General features: G+C 51.0%; 23 non-coding genes across 23 annotated transcripts; all 23 read left to right on the top strand.

Moving 5' to 3' along the window:
- Nucleotides 1-387: 387 nt before the first annotated feature.
- Nucleotides 388-460, top strand: Trnak-cuu. Its single transcript has one exon. It is a non-coding gene; the product is annotated as a tRNA-Lys (tRNA).
- A 338-nt stretch (nt 461-798) lies between these two features.
- Nucleotides 799-870, top strand: Trnat-agu. The gene has a single exon. It is a non-coding gene; the product is annotated as a tRNA-Thr (tRNA).
- A 497-nt stretch (nt 871-1,367) lies between these two features.
- On the top strand, nt 1,368-1,440 carry Trnar-ucg. The gene has a single exon. It is a non-coding gene; the product is annotated as a tRNA-Arg (tRNA).
- Nucleotides 1,441-1,893: 453 nt separating this feature from the next.
- Trnak-cuu lies at nt 1,894-1,966 on the top strand. The gene has a single exon. It is a non-coding gene; the product is annotated as a tRNA-Lys (tRNA).
- Nucleotides 1,967-2,304: 338 nt separating this feature from the next.
- Nucleotides 2,305-2,376, top strand: Trnat-agu. The gene has a single exon. It is a non-coding gene; the product is annotated as a tRNA-Thr (tRNA).
- A 497-nt stretch (nt 2,377-2,873) lies between these two features.
- Nucleotides 2,874-2,946, top strand: Trnar-ucg. The gene has a single exon. It is a non-coding gene; the product is annotated as a tRNA-Arg (tRNA).
- Nucleotides 2,947-3,399: 453 nt separating this feature from the next.
- On the top strand, nt 3,400-3,472 carry Trnak-cuu. Its single transcript has one exon. It is a non-coding gene; the product is annotated as a tRNA-Lys (tRNA).
- Nucleotides 3,473-3,810: 338 nt separating this feature from the next.
- Nucleotides 3,811-3,882, top strand: Trnat-agu. Its single transcript has one exon. It is a non-coding gene; the product is annotated as a tRNA-Thr (tRNA).
- Nucleotides 3,883-4,376: 494 nt separating this feature from the next.
- On the top strand, nt 4,377-4,449 carry Trnar-ucg. Its single transcript has one exon. It is a non-coding gene; the product is annotated as a tRNA-Arg (tRNA).
- A 453-nt stretch (nt 4,450-4,902) lies between these two features.
- On the top strand, nt 4,903-4,975 carry Trnak-cuu. Its single transcript has one exon. It is a non-coding gene; the product is annotated as a tRNA-Lys (tRNA).
- Nucleotides 4,976-5,313: 338 nt separating this feature from the next.
- Nucleotides 5,314-5,385, top strand: Trnat-agu. The gene has a single exon. It is a non-coding gene; the product is annotated as a tRNA-Thr (tRNA).
- Nucleotides 5,386-5,882: 497 nt separating this feature from the next.
- Trnar-ucg lies at nt 5,883-5,955 on the top strand. The gene has a single exon. It is a non-coding gene; the product is annotated as a tRNA-Arg (tRNA).
- Nucleotides 5,956-6,408: 453 nt separating this feature from the next.
- On the top strand, nt 6,409-6,481 carry Trnak-cuu. The gene has a single exon. It is a non-coding gene; the product is annotated as a tRNA-Lys (tRNA).
- A 338-nt stretch (nt 6,482-6,819) lies between these two features.
- On the top strand, nt 6,820-6,891 carry Trnat-agu. The gene has a single exon. It is a non-coding gene; the product is annotated as a tRNA-Thr (tRNA).
- A 497-nt stretch (nt 6,892-7,388) lies between these two features.
- Trnar-ucg lies at nt 7,389-7,461 on the top strand. The gene has a single exon. It is a non-coding gene; the product is annotated as a tRNA-Arg (tRNA).
- Nucleotides 7,462-7,914: 453 nt separating this feature from the next.
- Trnak-cuu lies at nt 7,915-7,987 on the top strand. Its single transcript has one exon. It is a non-coding gene; the product is annotated as a tRNA-Lys (tRNA).
- A 338-nt stretch (nt 7,988-8,325) lies between these two features.
- Trnat-agu lies at nt 8,326-8,397 on the top strand. Its single transcript has one exon. It is a non-coding gene; the product is annotated as a tRNA-Thr (tRNA).
- A 497-nt stretch (nt 8,398-8,894) lies between these two features.
- Trnar-ucg lies at nt 8,895-8,967 on the top strand. The gene has a single exon. It is a non-coding gene; the product is annotated as a tRNA-Arg (tRNA).
- Nucleotides 8,968-9,420: 453 nt separating this feature from the next.
- Trnak-cuu lies at nt 9,421-9,493 on the top strand. The gene has a single exon. It is a non-coding gene; the product is annotated as a tRNA-Lys (tRNA).
- A 338-nt stretch (nt 9,494-9,831) lies between these two features.
- On the top strand, nt 9,832-9,903 carry Trnat-agu. The gene has a single exon. It is a non-coding gene; the product is annotated as a tRNA-Thr (tRNA).
- Nucleotides 9,904-10,397: 494 nt separating this feature from the next.
- Nucleotides 10,398-10,470, top strand: Trnar-ucg. Its single transcript has one exon. It is a non-coding gene; the product is annotated as a tRNA-Arg (tRNA).
- A 453-nt stretch (nt 10,471-10,923) lies between these two features.
- On the top strand, nt 10,924-10,996 carry Trnak-cuu. Its single transcript has one exon. It is a non-coding gene; the product is annotated as a tRNA-Lys (tRNA).
- Nucleotides 10,997-11,334: 338 nt separating this feature from the next.
- On the top strand, nt 11,335-11,406 carry Trnat-agu. Its single transcript has one exon. It is a non-coding gene; the product is annotated as a tRNA-Thr (tRNA).
- The last annotated feature ends 2,424 nt before the right edge of the window (nt 11,407-13,830 follow it).

The raw sequence follows: 13,830 nt of genomic DNA, 5'->3' as shown, positions 1-13,830 counted from the left end.
TGAATGTTGCTGTTGTCCACTTCCTGCTTGGAGATGCACTTGAGCGTGATACACACACAGCCAGAACGGTGTTATCTAGCGAAATGGTCGGCTGAGTGCCGTCACCGCGAGTTTTGGCTGGCATTTGCGCATCTAAGACAGCGTCGGAAAGTAACCCGTTCGGCTTCTGAGTCAAATCAAATATGTGTGTTAATTTTGACACCACTAGCGCTGCAGGTTTTTTATGCAGTTCCTGTACCTCTCAGAAATGATTATGAAATAAAACTGAAGTACGTGACGTGTGTGACGCTAGGAAAACATTAGGCAGCATGGAGAGATTCTGTATGGGACCACCCCACCCAAACGAGAACTGTGTGTCGTGCGACCCGACACGTAGTCACCGACGCAGCCCGGCTAGCTCAGTCGGTAGAGCATGAGACTCTTAATCTCAGGGTCGTGGGTTCGAGCCCCACGCTGGGCGGAACGTAATTTTGTTCCGCTGCAGATGTAAATTACCGTTTTTCTGATCAATGTGACGTAATGGAAATAGCAACTTAAAACTTTGCCTACGTCTCCATCAGTCGCAAGGAAAGTGTATCTGAAGGTGAAGGTGATTTCGTAGACATGTGTCAAAGACATGTTCTGAAATGTAAGTGGTGTTGGTTGGAGAGCACATCGGTTACGTGTGAGATGTGTAGCCAAGCAGTAATGGTGCGCCATAGCTGCAAATATTAGTCGGTAATATGAAGTGTTGTCAGCTTAAGCCTGATGATCCAGACGAGCGTAAGCACGAAGTACGCAAAACTACCGCTAGGCCGCGCCTCTTTAGCTCAGTGGCAGAGCACTGGTCTAGTAAACCAGGGGTCGTGAGTTCGATCGTCACAGGAGGCAAACGAATTTTCGAAATCAGTTGCGCGTCGTGGCCGTATAGCAAGCAGTATCTGGAACGACGAACAATTAGCAACAGGTGTTTTATTTAGAATTACTCTCAGATGTGATTGAGGCGAATGTCGCAGATAAAGCATTTTCCAAAGCGGTACAGCGTAGGGTGGGAGGCGGCAGTCTGAATTATATTTTTTACATGTGTTTTTCAAATATCACAGAGCCTCTCGCGAGCGTCGTCGTCGTCGTCGACGCCGCCGCTTCTGCAGAAGTAGGAAATCGCCATCGTAGCAAATGCGGCGAGGGACGCCCTGCCTTCGATTTCGAATGCACAAAGTGTGTGGTCTTGGTTCCCAATCTCTACTTGGTCGGTCTCGTAAAGGCTTGAATGTAACGAATGGGTGGGAAGCAGCAAGAGGCAGCGGCTGTGTAGAACGAAAACACAATTCCTCAGCGGTATGAGCGTTTCGAGATGACACGAATGTAAGGAATACTTGGCGGCCAGTGACCGTGTGGCCTAATGGATAAGGCGTCGGACTTCGGATCCGAAGATTGCAGGTTCGAATCCTGTCACGGTCGTGTTTTTCCAATTCTGCAAAAGAAACACACCGTTTTAGTGTAGCTATTGAGCAGTACGAAATCGTCTGAATGTTGCTGTTGTCCACTTCCTGCTTGGAGATGCACTTGAGCGTGATACACACACAGCCAGAACGGTGTTATCTAGCGAAATGGTCGGCTGAGTGCCGTCACCGCGAGTTTTGGCTGGCATTTGCGCATCTAAGACAGCGTCGGAAAGTAACCCGTTCGGCTTCTGAGTCAAATCAAATATGTGTGTTAATTTTGACACCACTAGCGCTGCAGGTTTTTTATGCAGTTCCTGTACCTCTCAGAAATGATTATGAAATAAAACTGAAGTACGTGACGTGTGTGACGCTAGGAAAACATTAGGCAGCATGGAGAGATTCTGTATGGGACCACCCCACCCAAACGAGAACTGTGTGTCGTGCGACCCGACACGTAGTCACCGACGCAGCCCGGCTAGCTCAGTCGGTAGAGCATGAGACTCTTAATCTCAGGGTCGTGGGTTCGAGCCCCACGCTGGGCGGAACGTAATTTTGTTCCGCTGCAGATGTAAATTACCGTTTTTCTGATCAATGTGACGTAATGGAAATAGCAACTTAAAACTTTGCCTACGTCTCCATCAGTCGCAAGGAAAGTGTATCTGAAGGTGAAGGTGATTTCGTAGACATGTGTCAAAGACATGTTCTGAAATGTAAGTGGTGTTGGTTGGAGAGCACATCGGTTACGTGTGAGATGTGTAGCCAAGCAGTAATGGTGCGCCATAGCTGCAAATATTAGTCGGTAATATGAAGTGTTGTCAGCTTAAGCCTGATGATCCAGACGAGCGTAAGCACGAAGTACGCAAAACTACCGCTAGGCCGCGCCTCTTTAGCTCAGTGGCAGAGCACTGGTCTAGTAAACCAGGGGTCGTGAGTTCGATCGTCACAGGAGGCAAACGAATTTTCGAAATCAGTTGCGCGTCGTGGCCGTATAGCAAGCAGTATCTGGAACGACGAACAATTAGCAACAGGTGTTTTATTTAGAATTACTCTCAGATGTGATTGAGGCGAATGTCGCAGATAAAGCATTTTGCAAAGCGGTACAGCGTAGGGTGGGAGGCGGCAGTCTGAATTATATTTTTTACATGTGTTTTTCAAATATCACAGAGCCTCTCGCGAGCGTCGTCGTCGTCGTCGACGCCGCCGCTTCTGCAGAAGTAGGAAATCGCCATCGTAGCAAATGCGGCGAGGGACGCCCTGCCTTCGATTTCGAATGCACAAAGTGTGTGGTCTTGGTTCCCAATCTCTACTTGGTCGGTCTCGTAAAGGCTTGAATGTAACGAATGGGTGGGAAGCAGCAAGAGGCAGCGGCTGTGTAGAACGAAAACACAATTCCTCAGCGGTATGAGCGTTTCGAGATGACACGAATGTAAGGAATACTTGGCGGCCAGTGACCGTGTGGCCTAATGGATAAGGCGTCGGACTTCGGATCCGAAGATTGCAGGTTCGAATCCTGTCACGGTCGTGTTTTTCCAATTCTGCAAAAGAAACACACCGTTTTAGTGTAGCTATTGAGCAGTACGAAATCGTCTGAATGTTGCTGTTGTCCACTTCCTGCTTGGAGATGCACTTGAGCGTGATACACACACAGCCAGAACGGTGTTATCTAGCGAAATGGTCGGCTGAGTGCCGTCACCGCGAGTTTTGGCTGGCATTTGCGCATCTAAGACAGCGTCGGAAAGTAACCCGTTCGGCTTCTGAGTCAAATCAAATATGTGTGTTAATTTTGACACCACTAGCGCTGCAGGTTTTTTATGCAGTTCCTGTACCTCTCAGAAATGATTATGAAATAAAACTGAAGTACGTGACGTGTGTGACGCTAGGAAAACATTAGGCAGCATGGAGAGATTCTGTATGGGACCACCCCACCCAAACGAGAACTGTGTGTCGTGCGACCCGACACGTAGTCACCGACGCAGCCCGGCTAGCTCAGTCGGTAGAGCATGAGACTCTTAATCTCAGGGTCGTGGGTTCGAGCCCCACGCTGGGCGGAACGTAATTTTGTTCCGCTGCAGATGTAAATTACCGTTTTTCTGATCAATGTGACGTAATGGAAATAGCAACTTAAAACTTTGCCTACGTCTCCATCAGTCGCAAGGAAAGTGTATCTGAAGGTGAAGGTGATTTCGTAGACATGTGTCAAAGACATGTTCTGAAATGTAAGTGGTGTTGGTTGGAGAGCACATCGGTTACGTGTGAGATGTGTAGCCAAGCAGTAATGGTGCGCCATAGCTGCAAATATTAGTCGGTAATATGAAGTGTTGTCAGCTTAAGCCTGATGATCCAGACGAGCGTAAGCACGAAGTACGCAAAACTACCGCTAGGCCGCGCCTCTTTAGCTCAGTGGCAGAGCACTGGTCTAGTAAACCAGGGGTCGTGAGTTCGATCGTCACAGGAGGCAAACGAATTTTCGAAATCAGTTGCGCGTCGTGGCTGTATAGCAAGCAGTATCTGGAACGACGAACAATTAGCAACAGGTGTTTTATTTAGAATTACTCTCAGATGTGATTGAGGCGAATGTCGCAGATAAAGCATTTTGCAAAGCGGTACAGCATAGGGTGGGAGGCGGCAGTCTGAATTATATTTTTTACATGTGTTTTTCAAATATCACAGAGCCTCTCGCGAGCGTCGTCGTCGTCGACGCCGCCGCTTCTGCAGAAGTAGGAAATCGCCATCGTAGCAAATGCGGCGAGGGACGCCCTGCCTTCGATTTCGAATGCACAAAGTGTGTGGTCTTGGTTCCCAATCTCTACTTGGTCGGTCTCGTAAAGGCTTGAATGTAACGAATGGGTGGGAAGCAGCAAGAGGCAGCGGCTGTGTAGAACGAAAACACAATTCCTCAGCGGTATGAGCGTTTCGAGATGACACGAATGTAAGGAATACTTGGCGGCCAGTGACCGTGTGGCCTAATGGATAAGGCGTCGGACTTCGGATCCGAAGATTGCAGGTTCGAATCCTGTCACGGTCGTGTTTTTCCAATTCTGCAAAAGAAACACACCGTTTTAGTGTAGCTATTGAGCAGTACGAAATCGTCTGAATGTTGCTGTTGTCCACTTCCTGCTTGGAGATGCACTTGAGCGTGATACACACACAGCCAGAACGGTGTTATCTAGCGAAATGGTCGGCTGAGTGCCGTCACCGCGAGTTTTGGCTGGCATTTGCGCATCTAAGACAGCGTCGGAAAGTAACCCGTTCGGCTTCTGAGTCAAATCAAATATGTGTGTTAATTTTGACACCACTAGCGCTGCAGGTTTTTTATGCAGTTCCTGTACCTCTCAGAAATGATTATGAAATAAAACTGAAGTACGTGACGTGTGTGACGCTAGGAAAACATTAGGCAGCATGGAGAGATTCTGTATGGGACCACCCCACCCAAACGAGAACTGTGTGTCGTGCGACCCGACACGTAGTCACCGACGCAGCCCGGCTAGCTCAGTCGGTAGAGCATGAGACTCTTAATCTCAGGGTCGTGGGTTCGAGCCCCACGCTGGGCGGAACGTAATTTTGTTCCGCTGCAGATGTAAATTACCGTTTTTCTGATCAATGTGACGTAATGGAAATAGCAACTTAAAACTTTGCCTACGTCTCCATCAGTCGCAAGGAAAGTGTATCTGAAGGTGAAGGTGATTTCGTAGACATGTGTCAAAGACATGTTCTGAAATGTAAGTGGTGTTGGTTGGAGAGCACATCGGTTACGTGTGAGATGTGTAGCCAAGCAGTAATGGTGCGCCATAGCTGCAAATATTAGTCGGTAATATGAAGTGTTGTCAGCTTAAGCCTGATGATCCAGACGAGCGTAAGCACGAAGTACGCAAAACTACCGCTAGGCCGCGCCTCTTTAGCTCAGTGGCAGAGCACTGGTCTAGTAAACCAGGGGTCGTGAGTTCGATCGTCACAGGAGGCAAACGAATTTTCGAAATCAGTTGCGCGTCGTGGCCGTATAGCAAGCAGTATCTGGAACGACGAACAATTAGCAACAGGTGTTTTATTTAGAATTACTCTCAGATGTGATTGAGGCGAATGTCGCAGATAAAGCATTTTCCAAAGCGGTACAGCGTAGGGTGGGAGGCGGCAGTCTGAATTATATTTTTTACATGTGTTTTTCAAATATCACAGAGCCTCTCGCGAGCGTCGTCGTCGTCGTCGACGCCGCCGCTTCTGCAGAAGTAGGAAATCGCCATCGTAGCAAATGCGGCGAGGGACGCCCTGCCTTCGATTTCGAATGCACAAAGTGTGTGGTCTTGGTTCCCAATCTCTACTTGGTCGGTCTCGTAAAGGCTTGAATGTAACGAATGGGTGGGAAGCAGCAAGAGGCAGCGGCTGTGTAGAACGAAAACACAATTCCTCAGCGGTATGAGCGTTTCGAGATGACACGAATGTAAGGAATACTTGGCGGCCAGTGACCGTGTGGCCTAATGGATAAGGCGTCGGACTTCGGATCCGAAGATTGCAGGTTCGAATCCTGTCACGGTCGTGTTTTTCCAATTCTGCAAAAGAAACACACCGTTTTAGTGTAGCTATTGAGCAGTACGAAATCGTCTGAATGTTGCTGTTGTCCACTTCCTGCTTGGAGATGCACTTGAGCGTGATACACACACAGCCAGAACGGTGTTATCTAGCGAAATGGTCGGCTGAGTGCCGTCACCGCGAGTTTTGGCTGGCATTTGCGCATCTAAGACAGCGTCGGAAAGTAACCCGTTCGGCTTCTGAGTCAAATCAAATATGTGTGTTAATTTTGACACCACTAGCGCTGCAGGTTTTTTATGCAGTTCCTGTACCTCTCAGAAATGATTATGAAATAAAACTGAAGTACGTGACGTGTGTGACGCTAGGAAAACATTAGGCAGCATGGAGAGATTCTGTATGGGACCACCCCACCCAAACGAGAACTGTGTGTCGTGCGACCCGACACGTAGTCACCGACGCAGCCCGGCTAGCTCAGTCGGTAGAGCATGAGACTCTTAATCTCAGGGTCGTGGGTTCGAGCCCCACGCTGGGCGGAACGTAATTTTGTTCCGCTGCAGATGTAAATTACCGTTTTTCTGATCAATGTGACGTAATGGAAATAGCAACTTAAAACTTTGCCTACGTCTCCATCAGTCGCAAGGAAAGTGTATCTGAAGGTGAAGGTGATTTCGTAGACATGTGTCAAAGACATGTTCTGAAATGTAAGTGGTGTTGGTTGGAGAGCACATCGGTTACGTGTGAGATGTGTAGCCAAGCAGTAATGGTGCGCCATAGCTGCAAATATTAGTCGGTAATATGAAGTGTTGTCAGCTTAAGCCTGATGATCCAGACGAGCGTAAGCACGAAGTACGCAAAACTACCGCTAGGCCGCGCCTCTTTAGCTCAGTGGCAGAGCACTGGTCTAGTAAACCAGGGGTCGTGAGTTCGATCGTCACAGGAGGCAAACGAATTTTCGAAATCAGTTGCGCGTCGTGGCCGTATAGCAAGCAGTATCTGGAACGACGAACAATTAGCAACAGGTGTTTTATTTAGAATTACTCTCAGATGTGATTGAGGCGAATGTCGCAGATAAAGCATTTTCCAAAGCGGTACAGCGTAGGGTGGGAGGCGGCAGTCTGAATTATATTTTTTACATGTGTTTTTCAAATATCACAGAGCCTCTCGCGAGCGTCGTCGTCGTCGTCGACGCCGCCGCTTCTGCAGAAGTAGGAAATCGCCATCGTAGCAAATGCGGCGAGGGACGCCCTGCCTTCGATTTCGAATGCACAAAGTGTGTGGTCTTGGTTCCCAATCTCTACTTGGTCGGTCTCGTAAAGGCTTGAATGTAACGAATGGGTGGGAAGCAGCAAGAGGCAGCGGCTGTGTAGAACGAAAACACAATTCCTCAGCGGTATGAGCGTTTCGAGATGACACGAATGTAAGGAATACTTGGCGGCCAGTGACCGTGTGGCCTAATGGATATGGCGTCGGACTTCGGATCCGAAGATTGCAGGTTCGAATCCTGTCACGGTCGTGTTTTTCCAATTCTGCAAAAGAAACACACCGTTTTAGTGTAGCTATTGAGCAGTACGAAATCGTCTGAATGTTGCTGTTGTCCACTTCCTGCTTGGAGATGCACTTGAGCGTGATACACACACAGCCAGAACGGTGTTATCTAGCGAAATGGTCGGCTGAGTGCCGTCACCGCGAGTTTTGGCTGGCATTTGCGCATCTAAGACAGCGTCGGAAAGTAACCCGTTCGGCTTCTGAGTCAAATCAAATATGTGTGTTAATTTTGACACCACTAGCGCTGCAGGTTTTTTATGCAGTTCCTGTACCTCTCAGAAATGATTATGAAATAAAACTGAAGTACGTGACGTGTGTGACGCTAGGAAAACATTAGGCAGCATGGAGAGATTCTGTATGGGACCACCCCACCCAAACGAGAACTGTGTGTCGTGCGACCCGACACGTAGTCACCGACGCAGCCCGGCTAGCTCAGTCGGTAGAGCATGAGACTCTTAATCTCAGGGTCGTGGGTTCGAGCCCCACGCTGGGCGGAACGTAATTTTGTTCCGCTGCAGATGTAAATTACCGTTTTTCTGATCAATGTGACGTAATGGAAATAGCAACTTAAAACTTTGCCTACGTCTCCATCAGTCGCAAGGAAAGTGTATCTGAAGGTGAAGGTGATTTCGTAGACATGTGTCAAAGACATGTTCTGAAATGTAAGTGGTGTTGGTTGGAGAGCACATCGGTTACGTGTGAGATGTGTAGCCAAGCAGTAATGGTGCGCCATAGCTGCAAATATTAGTCGGTAATATGAAGTGTTGTCAGCTTAAGCCTGATGATCCAGACGAGCGTAAGCACGAAGTACGCAAAACTACCGCTAGGCCGCGCCTCTTTAGCTCAGTGGCAGAGCACTGGTCTAGTAAACCAGGGGTCGTGAGTTCGATCGTCACAGGAGGCAAACGAATTTTCGAAATCAGTTGCGCGTCGTGGCCGTATAGCAAGCAGTATCTGGAACGACGAACAATTAGCAACAGGTGTTTTATTTAGAATTACTCTCAGATGTGATTGAGGCGAATGTCGCAGATAAAGCATTTTCCAAAGCGGTACAGCGTAGGGTGGGAGGCGGCAGTCCGAATTATATTTTTTACATGTGTTTTTCAAATATCACAGAGCCTCTCGCGAGCGTCGTCGTCGTCGTCGACGCCGCCGCTTCTGCAGAAGTAGGAAATCGCCATCGTAGCAAATGCGGCGAGGGACGCCCTGCCTTCGATTTCGAATGCACAAAGTGTGTGGTCTTGGTTCCCAATCTCTACTTGGTCGGTCTCGTAAAGGCTTGAATGTAACGAATGGGTGGGAAGCAGCAAGAGGCAGCGGCTGTGTAGAACGAAAACACAATTCCTCAGCGGTATGAGCGTTTCGAGATGACACGAATGTAAGGAATACTTGGCGGCCAGTGACCGTGTGGCCTAATGGATAAGGCGTCGGACTTCGGATCCGAAGATTGCAGGTTCGAATCCTGTCACGGTCGTGTTTTTCCAATTCTGCAAAAGAAACACACCGTTTTAGTGTAGCTATTGAGCAGTACGAAATCGTCTGAATGTTGCTGTTGTCCACTTCCTGCTTGGAGATGCACTTGAGCGTGATACACACACAGCCAGAACGGTGTTATCTAGCGAAATGGTCGGCTGAGTGCCGTCACCGCGAGTTTTGGCTGGCATTTGCGCATCTAAGACAGCGTCGGAAAGTAACCCGTTCGGCTTCTGAGTCAAATCAAATATGTGTGTTAATTTTGACACCACTAGCGCTGCAGGTTTTTTATGCAGTTCCTGTACCTCTCAGAAATGATTATGAAATAAAACTGAAGTACGTGACGTGTGTGACGCTAGGAAAACATTAGGCAGCATGGAGAGATTCTGTATGGGACCACCCCACCCAAACGAGAACTGTGTGTCGTGCGACCCGACACGTAGTCACCGACGCAGCCCGGCTAGCTCAGTCGGTAGAGCATGAGACTCTTAATCTCAGGGTCGTGGGTTCGAGCCCCACGCTGGGCGGAACGTAATTTTGTTCCGCTGCAGATGTAAATTACCGTTTTTCTGATCAATGTGACGTAATGGAAATAGCAACTTAAAACTTTGCCTACGTCTCCATCAGTCGCAAGGAAAGTGTATCTGAAGGTGAAGGTGATTTCGTAGACATGTGTCAAAGACATGTTCTGAAATGTAAGTGGTGTTGGTTGGAGAGCACATCGGTTACGTGTGAGATGTGTAGCCAAGCAGTAATGGTGCGCCATAGCTGCAAATATTAGTCGGTAATATGAAGTGTTGTCAGCTTAAGCCTGATGATCCAGACGAGCGTAAGCACGAAGTACGCAAAACTACCGCTAGGCCGCGCCTCTTTAGCTCAGTGGCAGAGCACTGGTCTAGTAAACCAGGGGTCGTGAGTTCGATCGTCACAGGAGGCAAACGAATTTTCGAAATCAGTTGCGCGTCGTGGCCGTATAGCAAGCAGTATCTGGAACGACGAACAATTAGCAACAGGTGTTTTATTTAGAATTACTCTCAGATGTGATTGAGGCGAATGTCGCAGATAAAGCATTTTGCAAAGCGGTACAGCATAGGGTGGGAGGCGGCAGTCTGAATTATATTTTTTACATGTGTTTTTCAAATATCACACAGCCTCTCGCGAGCGTCGTCGTCGTCGACGCCGCCGCTTCTGCAGAAGTAGGAAATCGCCATCGTAGCAAATGCGGCGAGGGACGCCCTGCCTTCGATTTCGAATGCACAAAGTGTGTGGTCTTGGTTCCCAATCTCTACTTGGTCGGTCTCGTAAAGGCTTGAATGTAACGAATGGGTGGGAAGCAGCAAGAGGCAGCGGCTGTGTAGAACGAAAACACAATTCCTCAGCGGTATGAGCGTTTCGAGATGACACGAATGTAAGGAATACTTGGCGGCCAGTGACCGTGTGGCCTAATGGATAAGGCGTCGGACTTCGGATCCGAAGATTGCAGGTTCGAATCCTGTCACGGTCGTGTTTTTCCAATTCTGCAAAAGAAACACACCGTTTTAGTGTAGCTATTGAGCAGTACGAAATCGTCTGAATGTTGCTGTTGTCCACTTCCTGCTTGGAGATGCACTTGAGCGTGATACACACACAGCCAGAACGGTGTTATCTAGCGAAATGGTCGGCTGAGTGCCGTCACCGCGAGTTTTGGCTGGCATTTGCGCATCTAAGACAGCGTCGGAAAGTAACCCGTTCGGCTTCTGAGTCAAATCAAATATGTGTGTTAATTTTGACACCACTAGCGCTGCAGGTTTTTTATGCAGTTCCTGTACCTCTCAGAAATGATTATGAAATAAAACTGAAGTACGTGACGTGTGTGACGCTAGGAAAACATTAGGCAGCATGGAGAGATTCTGTATGGGACCACCCCACCCAAACGAGAACTGTGTGTCGTGCGACCCGACACGTAGTCACCGACGCAGCCCGGCTAGCTCAGTCGGTAGAGCATGAGACTCTTAATCTCAGGGTCGTGGGTTCGAGCCCCACGCTGGGCGGAACGTAATTTTGTTCCGCTGCAGATGTAAATTACCGTTTTTCTGATCAATGTGACGTAATGGAAATAGCAACTTAAAACTTTGCCTACGTCTCCATCAGTCGCAAGGAAAGTGTATCTGAAGGTGAAGGTGATTTCGTAGACATGTGTCAAAGACATGTTCTGAAATGTAAGTGGTGTTGGTTGGAGAGCACATCGGTTACGTGTGAGATGTGTAGCCAAGCAGTAATGGTGCGCCATAGCTGCAAATATTAGTCGGTAATATGAAGTGTTGTCAGCTTAAGCCTGATGATCCAGACGAGCGTAAGCACGAAGTACGCAAAACTACCGCTAGGCCGCGCCTCTTTAGCTCAGTGGCAGAGCACTGGTCTAGTAAACCAGGGGTCGTGAGTTCGATCGTCACAGGAGGCAAACGAATTTTCGAAATCAGTTGCGCGTCGTGGCCGTATAGCAAGCAGTATCTGGAACGACGAACAATTAGCAACAGGTGTTTTATTTAGAATTACTCTCAGATGTGATTGAGGCGAATGTCGCAGATAAAGCATTTTCCAAAGCGGTACAGCGCATCTCCGGCGGTACACCGAAAGGTTACCGCCCTTCGATAGTGCCGTTTTCGCGCTAATCGAAGTGCTAGGGTTTACAGGTGCCAGCCAGCCAGCCAGCCAGCCAGCCAGCCAGCCAGCCAGCAGTTCCCGGTCCCGGCCTGCAGCGGTGGTCCCGCAGCCAGCCAGCCAGCCAGCCAGCCAGCCAGCCAGCCAGCCCTCCGGTGGCAGCAGCAGTCCAGCCAGCAGCAGTCCTGCCAGCAGCAGCAGCAGCAGCAGCAACAGCCGCCGCCGCCGCCGCCGCCGCCCCGGCCCCGTCCGCGGCAGCAGCGTCCCTGCCTCTCGCCGTCGCCGTCGCCGTCGCCGTCGCCGTCGCCGTCGCCGTCGCCGTCGCCGTCGCCGTCGCCGTCGCCGTCCGTCGTCTCCCAGTGTGTGTCCTGTCCCTTTAGTGCTGTGTTTTTCTTTCTTCTTCTTGTCGTCATGTCCGCTCCCACCACCACCGTCACTACTACCACCACCGCCATCGTGTATACGTCCCCTTCCGCCGCCACCACCACTATCACTTGGTGTGCCCAGTCCCACCCCCCTCCTTCCATCCCTCCCCTCCTCACTATCCCTTCGCCCTCGCTCTTTGTCGCCCCCTCTCCCGCCTCTTCCTCTCGTTCTGATCCTTTCCCCCCACTCCCCCAGCCTGTCACTGCAGCTCCGGCTAGGGTGGTGGCCCGTCGGGCCACTGCCCACGCCCAGCTCTCCCCGTCGCCGTCGCCATCGCCATCACCGCCACCACCGTCATCGTCACCATCACCATCACTGCCACATTCGCCTGCACCGTCACAGTCACTCTCTCCGGCGCCGACTGCTGCGTCCGTGCCGGGACCTGTCCCTTCCCGCCACCTCCCCATCGTTCCCATCCCTCATGTCACCACCCGCCCATCTGCCGCTGTCAAACGCCCTAGTGGCGCCTCCACTTCCTCTGCTCCTAAAAAGGCTCCACCCCGCCCCCCCTCCCCACCCCAAAATGCCATGGACGTCTCCCCACCAGGCCCCGCTCCCTCCTCCTCCTCCTCCCCACCCGGTCTCTACAAATATCTCCTGTCCCATCCCGATCCTTCCTTCCTCGAGGCCCGGAATCTCTCCCTCCTCCTCCGCCAACATTTCCCTGGCGCCCCCATATCTCTCCTTACTCCCAGACGGGATTCTGTTCTTATCTCCTCCCCCAGCCCCACCCTCCATACTGACATCCTCTCCCGCCTCCCCATCACCCGTTTTGGTCCTCACGCCACCCTCACCCCTGCTCCCTCCCCATCTCCTACCCGCCAACCCCAACCCCCGCGTCGCCCGCCGACCCTCACCGCCGTGATCACTCGGCTTAGCCCGTCGATCACGGAGGAGGAGGTGCTGGCGGAGCTGAAGGCCCATCCCACCCTGGAGGTGCGGGCAGTCCGCCGCATTTTCAACGCGACCGGCCCCACCCGCCTTATGCGGGTTTTCTCTGAGGACGCCCCCTCCATTGACCGTCTCCTGAAGGAGGGTGCCCTCCTCTTCAATCAGCGGTTCAAAGTCGACCCCTCCCGTTCCCCCCCTCAATCCCTGCGCTGCCAGAGGTGTCTGCGCTACAATGCCCATCCAACAGCCGAGTGCCGCGAGGCCCCCACCTGCCCGCATTGTCGGCAAGCGCACTTCCTCCGGCAGTGCCCCAACCTCCAATCCCCTCCCTCCTGTAATACCTGCAGCCTCCCCCACCCCACCTACTCCCAAAAATGTAAAGCCCGACCTCCTCCTACCACTCCTGAACTCACCGTCCCTGTCCGTCCCCTGGACGCCCCCACCCCTCCTGGCAATTCCCTTCGTCCCCCCCCCACTGCTGAGGACATCATCAGGTTCCTCACCATTGTCCTCCAAAACGTCCATCCCTTTCAGCGCCCCCACACCTTACAACAGATCTCCCTCGCCGCCCGTTCCATATTCCACCTTAAAATGTACGCCACCTTTTCCAATAACCAGGCCCATTTCACCTTCTCCCGCCTTGACACCCTCGTCTAAGTCCTTCCAATGGCGCGACAGCATCGTATCCTTTTCAACAATATCCGCTCCCTTCCCGCCAACAAGAACCTCTTCCTGCACACCCTTGCTACCCACCGTGTGGATGCCTTCCTCCTTAATGAAACCTTCCTCCAACCCCACCACTCCATCCACACCTCCCCCTATCTCCTCCACCGCTCCGATAATCCCCTCCCAGTTGCGCGTGGCGGAGTTGCCATTGGCCACCACCGCCAGATCCCCGTTCGGCTCC

This window comes from Schistocerca americana, unplaced genomic scaffold (assembly GCF_021461395.2).
Source record: "Schistocerca americana isolate TAMUIC-IGC-003095 unplaced genomic scaffold, iqSchAmer2.1 HiC_scaffold_165, whole genome shotgun sequence".
Lineage (NCBI taxonomy): Eukaryota > Metazoa > Arthropoda > Insecta > Orthoptera > Acrididae > Schistocerca > Schistocerca americana.
Note: the sequence above shows the minus strand (reverse complement) of the source record. Positions and strands in the feature narration are given on the sequence as shown.